Source organism: Sus scrofa, chromosome 17 (genome assembly GCF_000003025.6).
Source record: "Sus scrofa isolate TJ Tabasco breed Duroc chromosome 17, Sscrofa11.1, whole genome shotgun sequence".
NCBI classification, from domain to species: Eukaryota; Metazoa; Chordata; class Mammalia; order Artiodactyla; family Suidae; genus Sus; species Sus scrofa.
Window position 1 is genome coordinate 21,419,800 of NC_010459.5, and position 11,630 is coordinate 21,431,429.

The following is an 11,630-nucleotide window of genomic DNA, read 5'->3' on the forward strand; positions in this document are numbered from 1 at the left end:
TAAATTTCAAACATATGACTTTATGTAGCCAAATCGCAAACATAGGACTAAAATTGCAGTGTGATGGCAGGTATGTAAATTTTTAAAACACAGTGCAATGTTGTTTATGGATAGTCATATATATGTAGCAAAATATGAAAACATGGATGACAAAGATATACCAACTGCTTTTTTTATGGCAGCCTCTGAAGAGGGATGGAAGCAATAGGAAGGGAAGAGAGGGCTTCAATATTGTAGTAACACTTTATTTCTTTCCAAAAGTAAAGACTTGCAATGAACTATTTTAGATCAGAATAGAGGCTTTCACAGTATGTTTGAAATATAATATTTGGGGGGAAATCCTATCTCTGGCCCTCAACTCTTATAGCCTGCTGTGACAAGGGTAGGAGGTTTTATAGGCGTGAATGGTTTTTTCCTGAGCGATGACAGTGATATGTGTGAAGGCCCTTAAAGGGACAGTCATACTCCAAGCAAGCCAGGGAGGGCCTCATATTCCATGATCTCTGCATCTAGTCACTGGACCCAGAGTGTCCCCTGTGAAATTCAGCGGCTGTCACTCTGGCCTCACTCCACTCATAAATGATTATAGTGCCCATGTTCAAGTGCCATGTCTTGCTTTTGTCACACACAAAAGCAGGGATGCCAAAAGGAGCCACCTAAGGTGGATGTCAATCTTGAGCCATCACAGGGAAGGTGGCAGAAGCAAGAGAAGACGCAATTGCTCTGCTAACAGCCACACTCATTTCCTTTCTTGATGGGGACTAGCTTCACTGAACCAGTTTGATCTGGAACCCAGGCATCTCCAGGCACTGCTTGTCTCAGCAACAGAGAATAAAAATCACCATTTAAACTTGAAAGAGACTCACAGTCTTTGAAAACAAACTTACAGTTACCAAAGGGAACAGGTGTGGAGGAGAGATAGACTGGGGGGTGGGTGTTGGCATATGCACACTAAGATATATGGAATGATTGGTCAATGGGAACCTACTGTATAGCACAGGGAACTCTACCCAATATTCTGTGATAATCTATATGGGAAAAGAATATGGGAAAGGAAAAACATTAAAAATAAACTTGAAATCTGTCTGTACATGGATGGACATTCAGGAGTGAGAAATTTCATGAACCCCTAGAATGTTAGGATTCAGAGTTCAATTAAGTCATTCCTTCCTTCTTCTTCCAATTCTGCTTCTTCTTCTTCTTCTTTGGGCCATACCCACGGTGGAAGTTCCTGAGCCTGGGATTGAACTCATCCCACTGCACCATCCCTAGCTGCTGTAGAGCCACTCCTTCTTTTAGGTGAGGAAACTGAGACACACACACACACACACACACACACACACACACACACACACACACACACACACACACACCCCTCCCCCTGAGTGATTAGGTGTCCTGCCAAACATCTATAGTGGAAAGACAAAGTCCAGGACCCAAATGATTTAATTAGGAGCTGAGTGCACTTTACACAACTGTAAAAAATTTTTCCATAGCAAAGCTTCATGGATGATTGGGATTCTCTCTCTCTTTTTTATTCTGAGATTAAAAAAAAAAGAAAGAAAGAAAGAAAAAATCTGGTGAAAATCCCACAGGAGCTGAAATTGCTGAAGACAACTAGCTCTTTAATGATGATGTGCAGCCAGCTGCCTTTACTCTTCACTTATCTCTAAAGCTGGATGGCCAGGTCCCTCAGAATGCTCCCTGACAGGTCCCTGTGATTTGTATCAGCTCACAAAATTAAAAAAATGCAGACTTGCAGCTCTAATTTGGCAGAATCCTTAAGATCTCTTTTATCATGCCCCACTGCCTGGGTGGAAAGCAGCATTCTCTTTAGTGGCAATCTGCTCTTATCATTTTTTATTCAGGTGGCAGGCACGGTTCAGGTAAAACATGAGAGAGAGTGATTGGAGCACAGCGTCTTCCAACGCCTCAGACCGCATCACTCAGGCAATTTTGATCCTTTTTTTATTTGGCCACGTTTAAACAGGCTTCTTTTACAGCTCAGGAGACCAAACCATGGCCCAGGATACAAATAAGGTGCATCAGAAAAGAACATGGCATTTGGAATCTGAAGTTACTCCCTTCTAGATGCCTTTGACCTTGGGTTTCTAAATCTTTCTGAGTTTTCTTTTCCTCATCTATGAAATAGGGAATACAAAACCATACTCATCACTGGATTGCTCTAAAGGGGAAATGAGCTTTGAGGACTGTATATGTAAGTGCTTTATATATTTTAAAGTGTTCCACAAATGTTAGCGCCACATACTCATTTTCTATGTGAATTTTTAAAATGCCATCTTGTCTAGAAATCAATTGCTAAAAATTTAGACACATTAAAATTTCCCAGTAAATATCTAACCACTCATGTCCTTTCTGAGTTATAAAAAAAAAAAAACCCAGTATAGATTCTGGTTTTAGTTTTTTTAGTCATGCCATTCTGAAAAGTAGATGTAAGGACAAATTGTGCAAGAGGCAATGGTCTTATTTACTACAAGATTCTGGAGAGGAGAGAGAAATTGCTTTTTTGCTCCAAAACCATGGCTATTTATTTTACTTTATGAGAAAAAAAATCATTGAGAAAAGGGGAGTTCCCATCGTGGTGCAGTGGTTAACGAATCCGACTAGGAACCATGAGGTTGCAGGTTCGGTCCCTGCCCTTGCTCAGTGGGTTAAGGATCTGGTGTTGCCGTGAGCTGTGGTGCAGGTTGCAGACGCGGCTCGGATCCCGTGTTGCTGTGGCTCTGGCATAGGCCAGCGGCTACAGCTCCAATTGGACCCCTAGCCTGGGAACCTCCATATGCCGCGGAAGCAGTCCAAAGAAATAGCAAAAAGACAATAAATAAATAAATAAATAAATAAATAAATAAATAAATGTCAAAAAAAAAAATCATTGAGAAAAGAAGATAGCTGCCACCAGAAAGAAATTCAAAATGGCAGTTGGTTTGGGCATCTTTGCAGTTGGTCTAAGAGTTCGTTTAGAGAAATCTTCATCTTTTTAATTGAGGAAGTAGAGCTCAATTTATTAAACTTTTAAAAAGGCATTCCCCTGTGGCTCAGTGAACTAAGGATTGGGCATTGTCACTGCTGGGACAGGTTGCTGCTGTGGTTCAGGTTTGATCCCTGGTCTGGGGAATTTCTACATGCCTCAATCATGGCCAAAAAGAAAAAAATAAAAAGAAATAAAGAATAAAGAGCACCTAAAATTGACAGGGCTTAAAATGACTGTTGATATGCCAGCTTGAATGAGGTCTGGTCTCTACCTCCATGTGCTACTTGCTTAGCAACCATGGTATTTCAGATTCAATTTCCCTTCACTGTGTGAACAGCTACAACTCTCACTACTCACTATCCAAAGCTCATAACTGGGACATATTAGGGTAGTCAGAGGTTTGTTTGGGTTTTTTTTAGGTGTTTTTTTTTTTTGGCTTTTTTTGAGGGGGTGTTGTTTGTTTGTTTTTTTAGGGTTGCACCTGCAGCATATGGAAATTACCAGACTAGAGGTCAAATCAGAGCTATAGCTGACAGCCACAGCCACACCTACAGCCACGCTGGATCCAAGCCATCTCTGTGACCTACGCCACAGCTCACAGCAATGCTGAATCCTTAACCCACTGATTGAGGCCAAGGATGGAACCCACATCCTCTTTGATACTAGTTGGGTTTATTACTGCTGAGCCACAATGGGAGCTCCAGAGATATGTTATTCATTCAAGGAAAACAGTGCTACCACTCACCTCCAGATTCTACTAATACTTAACTGTTCTACTCTCTCCCTGACCCTAGATCCAGATAAGATAGCTCTCAGGTTAAAAAAAGTACCAATGCAAAAAAGAACGTACATATGTATGTGTGACTGGGTCACTTTGCTGTACAGTAGAAAATTGATAGAACACTATAAACTAACTATAATGGAAAAAATAAAAATCATTAGAAAAAAATAAAACTGCCAGTGAAATCCTGTGGTTCCATGGAACTCCTAGCACACTGCTTGATAAATGTTTGTTGAATTTTATTGAATACCCAAAACTTTATGTAAGTGTATGAGATGGGGAAGTTCTTTATAACACAGAACATCCTTATGACATAGGAAGACATTCCTAATCAGGCCCCAGGACAATAGTTATTTATTGATTACTATATTTCTCAGCCATGTGGTTGAGGAAAGTACTGTTTTCACCTTCATCTAGAGGCATGAGAATAACCCCTTGAGGACAGGCACTGTGTCTTCTACTTTTCCCCCCATTTCTATGTAAAGGGCCTGACAAAGTGATGAGCACGCTTTCCAGGCTCAGAATCAGAGGATTACATCTTTGAAACTGCAACTTAGAGAGTCCTCAATTTACACATGAGAAATCTCTGGAAATAGGACTTGCAAGAAGAATCAGCTTAAACTAATGCAAGAATTCAGGCATTTCTAGGACTCACAGTTCCCAGCTTGGTGCCTTTCCAAAGATCATGACTGATGCATCAGCAGATCAATGGTTGGAAAAAGTCAAGACCACTGTGTGTATTTCAGGTCAGTGATGACACAGACATAACAGTCTTCATGAAACCCCACCAGGAATCTGAGAGGCAGGTTCTGTTCTGATTCTGCCATTGGCTTGAAGCCCCAGAGAGAATGCGTATATGAATGGACAATAGCCAGACAATTTATGACAGTAGAACTTTGATTAGCAACCTCTGCAGCAGCCAGTCAAGGAAGCCAAACCACAAGTTCTGCAGCAGTCAGCCCAGAACTGTCTTGGTCAGTGGCTGCCAGCTTTCTGGGTTTTTTCTCCCCTGCTTTCAACTCAGGACCAAGTAGAACAAGCCATAATTATGCTTCCCAAACCAACCACAAAATGTGTCCTTGTCTAGTTAGTCTGACTCCCTTCCTCCATGCCAGCAACCTCCAATGAGGGCACACATGAAGCCTTCCCTTTGTCTCCCAGTCTCCTGCCTGCCTTTGAGTCTCTGCCAACACAAGGACTGAGGGCTGACCCTGCTGCTACAGGAAGCTCTAACTAAACAGGCTTTGTTCCATTCTCTTTGGGTTGATCTTTTATTTCCACCTTTCCCACTCGCTGCTGATTATCAAATCTGTGGGTTTCCAACTCCTGATGGGAAACAGTTATTGTCTCTTCTCAATGAGGAGAATAATGAAAGACCAGCTACTCCTACTCTCTACACACAGGCTGCCCCAGGCTTTTCATTGACTCGAATGTCTATCAGCTGCCCGAAGGGGTGGTTTCCACCACTCCTCTCCAGATTTGGACCCCCAATATCTACTGTGTGGCTGCTGCAGTTGGTGGCTTCTGGGAATGAGAGGAGTATCAGTTTCCCTTTCACATTGTTCCCTTGTCCAACTGGTGTGCACTCAGGGAGCATTGTGTCCATTGTCTGGTCATACAGTAGTTACTCTTAGTGTTACCATCATGATCAAAAATTGCATGTGTGGCTCAACGGGTTACAAACCCAACTTGTATCCATGAGGATGTAGGTTCCATCCCTGGCCTCGCTCAGTGGGCTAAGGGTCTGGTATTGCAATGAGCTGCAGGGTAGGTTGCAGACTCTGCTTGGATCCCATGTTGCTGTGGCTGTGGTGCATGCCAACATCTGCAGCTCTGATTCGACCCTGGGAACTTCCATATGTTGTGGGTGTGGCCCTAAAAAGCAAAAAGAAAAAAAAAAGGAAAGAAAGAAAAGAAAAGATAAAAATGCATGTATAAAAGAATTAAAGCAGTCAAAAATTATTATTATTATTTTTGGCTTTTTAAGGCCACACCCACAGCATATGGAGGTTCCCAGGCTAGGGGTCTAATTGGAGCCTATGCCGCAGCCGCAGCAACACTGGATCTGAGCCATGTCTGTGACCTACACCACAGCTCACGGCAATGCCAGATCCTTAACCCACTGAGTGAGGCCGGGGATTAAACCCGCAACCTCATGGTTCCTAATCAGATTTGTTTCTGCTGTGCCAGGACGAGAACTCCAAAAATTATTTTTAAAGGCTTACACTGGGCTTACTTTATGTTTATTTGTTAGCCATGTTTTATTTATGTTTTGCTGGGGTTTGCCTAGCCTTGCAAATATCTATTTCCCCATCAATCTAGACCAAGTAAATATGATTGCTTAGCAATAGGTGAGCATTCATATATGGATTGGCCTCTGTATTGCAGTAAAATGTAAGGGAGGCCCAAAGCACTTACAACAGATGGAAATATTATGATTACAAATAAACTTTTTAACAGAAAACCTTAAAATCTTAGCCCTGGAGTCATTTTTTTTTCCCTTTAAGTACAATCTGGCCCTCCATATCAATGGGTTTTGCCTCTTTGATTCAGCCAACTGTGGAATTCAAAAATAGGGATGGTGGACTGTATTATGCCATTTTATACAAGGGACTTAAGAATATGTGGGTTTTGGAATCCTTGGGAGTCCTAAAACCAATCCCCAGTGAATACAGAGGGATGGCTCTATCTCTTTACCAAGTAAAATGAAGCTGAGGGCAGTTCAGGGTGATTTGCCTGAAACCTGATACATCTCTTAGAAAAAGCTATGTCCATCCTAACCACACCATATGTTTAACTCTGTTAAAATGTGAAAAGGGGCTCACCTCCAGAGTCCTCTCAGCTCAGAGGGAAGCAGATGCTACTATTCACAGGTTTTAAAATCAGACTAATTTGCCTAAACTTGGTAGTATTTATAGGAATCTATTTCCCTTCATTTGTATTTATTTCCTTATTCACATATTCAGATGTCCATTCTTTGCTAGGCACCCTGCTATGTTCAGAATATAGTGTTTAACATGACTTAATCCTAGTCTTCAGTGTGCTTTGAGCGTATTTAAGGACATAGAGAAGATGAAACTGAAAGGATAAATGTGTACATATTCACAGCCTGTCTTCCCCTTCCCTTGGCTCCATCTTCCCAACTGAAGATTCTTGCTTGACAGGCATCTCCACATTTCTCAGTAAAGCAAAAAGCAAAGGAAATGCAAATAATGTGGGGATGTCAAGTGGATTATCACAATAAAATTCTGCATTATATGAGAGAGAAGAATAAGGACAAACCACATGGGCTAGGTTTGGGAGAGTTCCAGGGACAAGAAAGACACAGCAAAGGAGATTAACCCAGTTTTGCTTTTGTTGTTCCTGTTGTTTTAAGCATCTCTCAGGCATGAGAAAGATGTTGAAAACAAAAGATACAGCTAAAGAAAATGTTTGAAGTTTTTTTTTTTCTTCCCCCACCCCCTGGTACCCTTGGTATTTTTGCAAGTGAGGAACATTTTGAATTGCTCTCAGCAGTTATCTTTGAAAAAGTAATGCTGTTCAGAGACTGGACCATATGGAGCCCCAGTTATATTCTAGTTACATAGATAAATGAGCAATTACAATCCAGAATTATCAGTACTCTGATCAGGGAAACATAAGGTGTTATAGCAAAAGATAGGAAGGCATCTGATAGCTCAAAGAAGGATTCTCAGAAGAATAATATCTAAGCTGAGATCTGAAGCATTAGATATCCAGACAAACACAGACATGGTAGGGGATCAGCAGTGGAGTTAGCAGAGCACAGGATTGCCAAGAACTGATCATTCTTCATCATGGCTGGAGCAGAGTATATGTGGGAACAAAGGGAAATAGCACCTTGGGAGTGGCATTTTCTATAGATAACTTTCTGATTAAATCCAGCATGTAACCTGAGGTTTCCTTTAACAAGTTCTCCTTTCACCGGTGTAAAATGCATCTCCTCAATGAGACTGTAATTTAACTTCCACTTTGCTTAAGTTTTTAGTTATAGATCCCAGGGCTCTATAGTGTCCAGGGAGTAGGCTCAGTAAATAATCAAACTAACTAATTGTCACTTTTTATATCTACTATGTGCCTGGCCCAGCACATATTTCATCTTCAATCCTTACAATAACCCTAAACATACGGTTTTATTCATTCATACTTAAGGAATGAATAAATCAATGCTCAGAGTCCATTAATTTGCACAAGATTCCACATCAAAGTGGAGACAGAAGCCACACTGGTTTTCACTATACTAGGGTGCTTTTAACTTCTGTAAACACTCGAGGTCTCAGTTTTGCCATGAAGTTCAGTACAAATATTAATCTTTCTTCCCCACACCCCACATAGTTGCTCTTCCTCACACTCCTCCAGCCCGTGTGCCTTGCTACTTTACTTGTTCAATAGCTTCTAGCATCACTTAGTACGAGCAAGGATCTTAGAGGGTTAGGAAGGCTTTGCCACTCACAAAATCTGTGCCCTTGGAAATATTAACTTTAATCTCCCAAGGACTCTGTCCCTCATCTGTTACATAGGGATTGGATGGGTACCTATTTCATGGGTGGTAATTAGAATTCCATGACCTTACTTAGAAGAGTAAGCTTAGTGCTTGGCATCCAGCCAGACAGCACTGCATTTTAAATTCCTTTCGTGGGCTTTCTCAACCTCAACCGTGTTCTAAACTTTTTCAAACACAAAGTATTTAGGACCTTTACCTTCATGGTCACATCCACAGAGTTTATCATTTGAGATAGCCATGGATTCTTAAATTAACAAAATGCCAACTCGTTATCCATATGGGCGTGTCTATCTTATGCATTTGACTGTACACCATCATCATGTGACATTAAAAACGTATTCAGGATTTCCTTCTCCCAGAGTTCCCGTCGTGGCACAGCAGAAATGAATCTGACTAGGAACCATGAGGTTGTGGGTTCAATCCCTGCCCTCGCTCAGTGGGTTAAGGATCCGGCGCTGCTATGAGCTGTGTTGTAGGTCGTAAATGCAGCTCAGATCTGGCATTGCTGTGGCTCTGGCATAGGCCAGCAGCTGCAGCTTCAATTAGACCCCTAGCCTGGGAGCTGCCATATGCCATGGGTGCGGCCCTAAAAGGACAAAAGACTGAAAAAAAAAAAAAAAGATTTCCTTCTCCCTCACTTTCTGAAAAGAAATAAATTCCTTTGCTCTCCCAAGACCCTTATGGTAGAAATAATCAAAAGATTTACATCTTCCAGAAAGTAGCTCCATGCTGACATTTAGAATTTCTGTTCCTTTACACAGCAAGTAAGTGCAACTCTTCCAGTGGCACCAGTCAGCTCTGAGTCACCCTTACCTCCTCCTTTCACCCAATTAATAATCAAAAGGCCAATAAAGGGAAGAATTGCACATAAAGGGAACATTGCACCTTTAAGAAAAATCTCCCTGCCGGTGCCTCTCAGGATGTCAATTTTGATCTTAAGACTACATTTCCTCAAAAGGATGCAATATGCAGAGGCAAATGTCACAGTGAGTAATATGCGGATTGCCTCTTGATACCCTGAGCACCAGGCTGAGACCCCAGGCATTTCTCTCTTATGATGCTCTAGAGGAACTTCCAGGTCTAGCAGAGCCATATTGAAAGATGAATTAGGGAATCTTTCTTTTCCCACGGACTGAACTCTTTCCACAAACTCAAGTGGAAGATATCTTTGGGACTGAAGGTTGGTGCATAATGACAGTATAACCAGCCAATGTGACTCAGGAACAGGGCATCAGTACTTTTGTCCTGGGCAAAGCACACTCACATATACACACACCTGTCTGCAGATTCCAATATTCAGGAAGTTGAATTCCAAGTTAAGTTTGTGAAAAGATGTGAAAGTATGTATGAGGTTTTTGGTCAGTTTCCCTGGAAGCAGTGCCTGAGATGGACATTCTGATGCATGTGGTTGGTTGAGGAAGGGATACCAGGAGAAGAGGAGTCAGGGGAGTGGGTGAAGCATGTGGAAGAGCTGAGCAAGATTGGGGTCTTCTTTGGAGAAGAACCTCAGCCTGATCATGCAGGTAGCTCCGGATTTTGAATTAAACCTGTGTTGGTCCCACCTGGAGGCAAGGGGCTGGGCATCTTGTATCTTTGCAGGTCACCCCAAGGGTGGTGATAGAGAACCTCTCCAGTGAAACTGCTCGCTTATGGCACAGACCAGACTCCAAAGAAGTGCACAGCTTGCAGTTTTTTAACAGAGAACACTTCAGCCAGGGGATGGGTACTCTGTCTGGGTAAAGGGAATCTGGGTGGCATCCACTGTACTTGGAATAGCTTTACCCTTTTGATATTTGTGGATATTTTGATATTTGTACCTCTATAACTGCCTCTCTAAATGACATTATTTAAAGCAAATTAAAGTGTAGCACAGTTAAATTACACAGTTGTACAGTAGGCTTTTAGTCCTCTGTTATGCTCAAGGTCTCCCCCCGCCCCGCAAAGGAAGACTTGAATGTTGCACATCAGCTAATAGGTCAGAATTGCTCTGAGGAGAAAATTTACCCTTTTCTGGATTGTCAAAATTAGCTTGCGCATTTGATCTGGAAGATGTTATAGCCTAAAAAGGACTATTTCTATGAGCAAGGTGAAGCTATTAAACAATGAAATTGAATTTCAAAAGCTGTATGCAGAAATCAGTCTTAAGGAGTTCCTGTTGTGGCACAGCAGAAACGAATCTGACTAGTATCCATTAAGACTTGTGTTTGATCCCTGTCCTCGCTCAGTGACTTGGGGATCTGGCATTGCCTTGAGCTGCAGTGTAGGGCACAGATATCTTGGATCCCGTGTTACTATGACTGTGGTGTAGGCTGGCAGCTCCAGCTCTGATTTGACCCCTAGCCTGGGAACCTCCATATGCTGCAGGTGTGGCCCTATAAAGCCAAAAAATAAAAAAAATTTTAAAAAGAAAGAAATTAGCCTTAAAAATGTAATACTCTCTCCATGGTCCTGGCCTGGGAGTAAGGAAGTGGTCTGCCCTTCTCCTCACTGCTCTTTCCAGCCTGTCCTCTCTCCCCACTCCTGAGAACTCGAGGAGTGAAGTCTGTTGCCATAACTGTGCTGCATGACAAGCCATCTCAAACACCAGAGACTTAAAGTAATGAGCATTTTTTTAGTTATCAGGTCTTCAGTTTTCTAGTTTAGGCTGGTGTATTCGTTATTTACTTCTGCATAACAAGTTACCCTCACACTTAGCAGCTTAAAGCATTACTCGTTTACCACCTCACATTTCTCTGTGTCAAGAGTCTGGTGCAGTTTCGCTGGGTCCTCTGGCCCTGGATCTCTCACAGGATGCAGTCACCATGTTGGCTGGGGCTGCTGTCATTTCAAGGCTCCTCCATGGGTTGATCCACATCCCAGCAGCATTAAGCCACTGTTGGCATGCTTCAGGTTCTTGCTGGAAACTTCACTTCCTTACCAGGTGGACTTCTCCATAGGGTTCCTCACAACAGAGTGGCTTTGCTTCTGCCAGGAGCAAGGGCCACAGGAGAGAAAGCAAAAGAATGAGCGTGATGGAAGTCAGTCTTCTGTAACCTGATCATGCAAGTGACATTTCATCACAGTGCTGTATTCCCCTCATTAGAACCAAGACACTAGGTCCAGCCCACACTCAAGGGAAGAGAGCTGCACAAGGGCAGGAATTCCAGAATCATGGGAGGCAATTCAAGGTACGGCCGAATCACAGCCGTGCTCAGTTCTGTTTGTTTCCCTCTGGGCTTGATTGGACTCATCGTATATCTGGGGCTCAGCTGCTACTGGCTGATCAAGATGGGTTTGGCTGTGGTGACTTTATTTTGAGCCCATGTCTTTCATTCTCCAGAAAATGAGCTGGACGT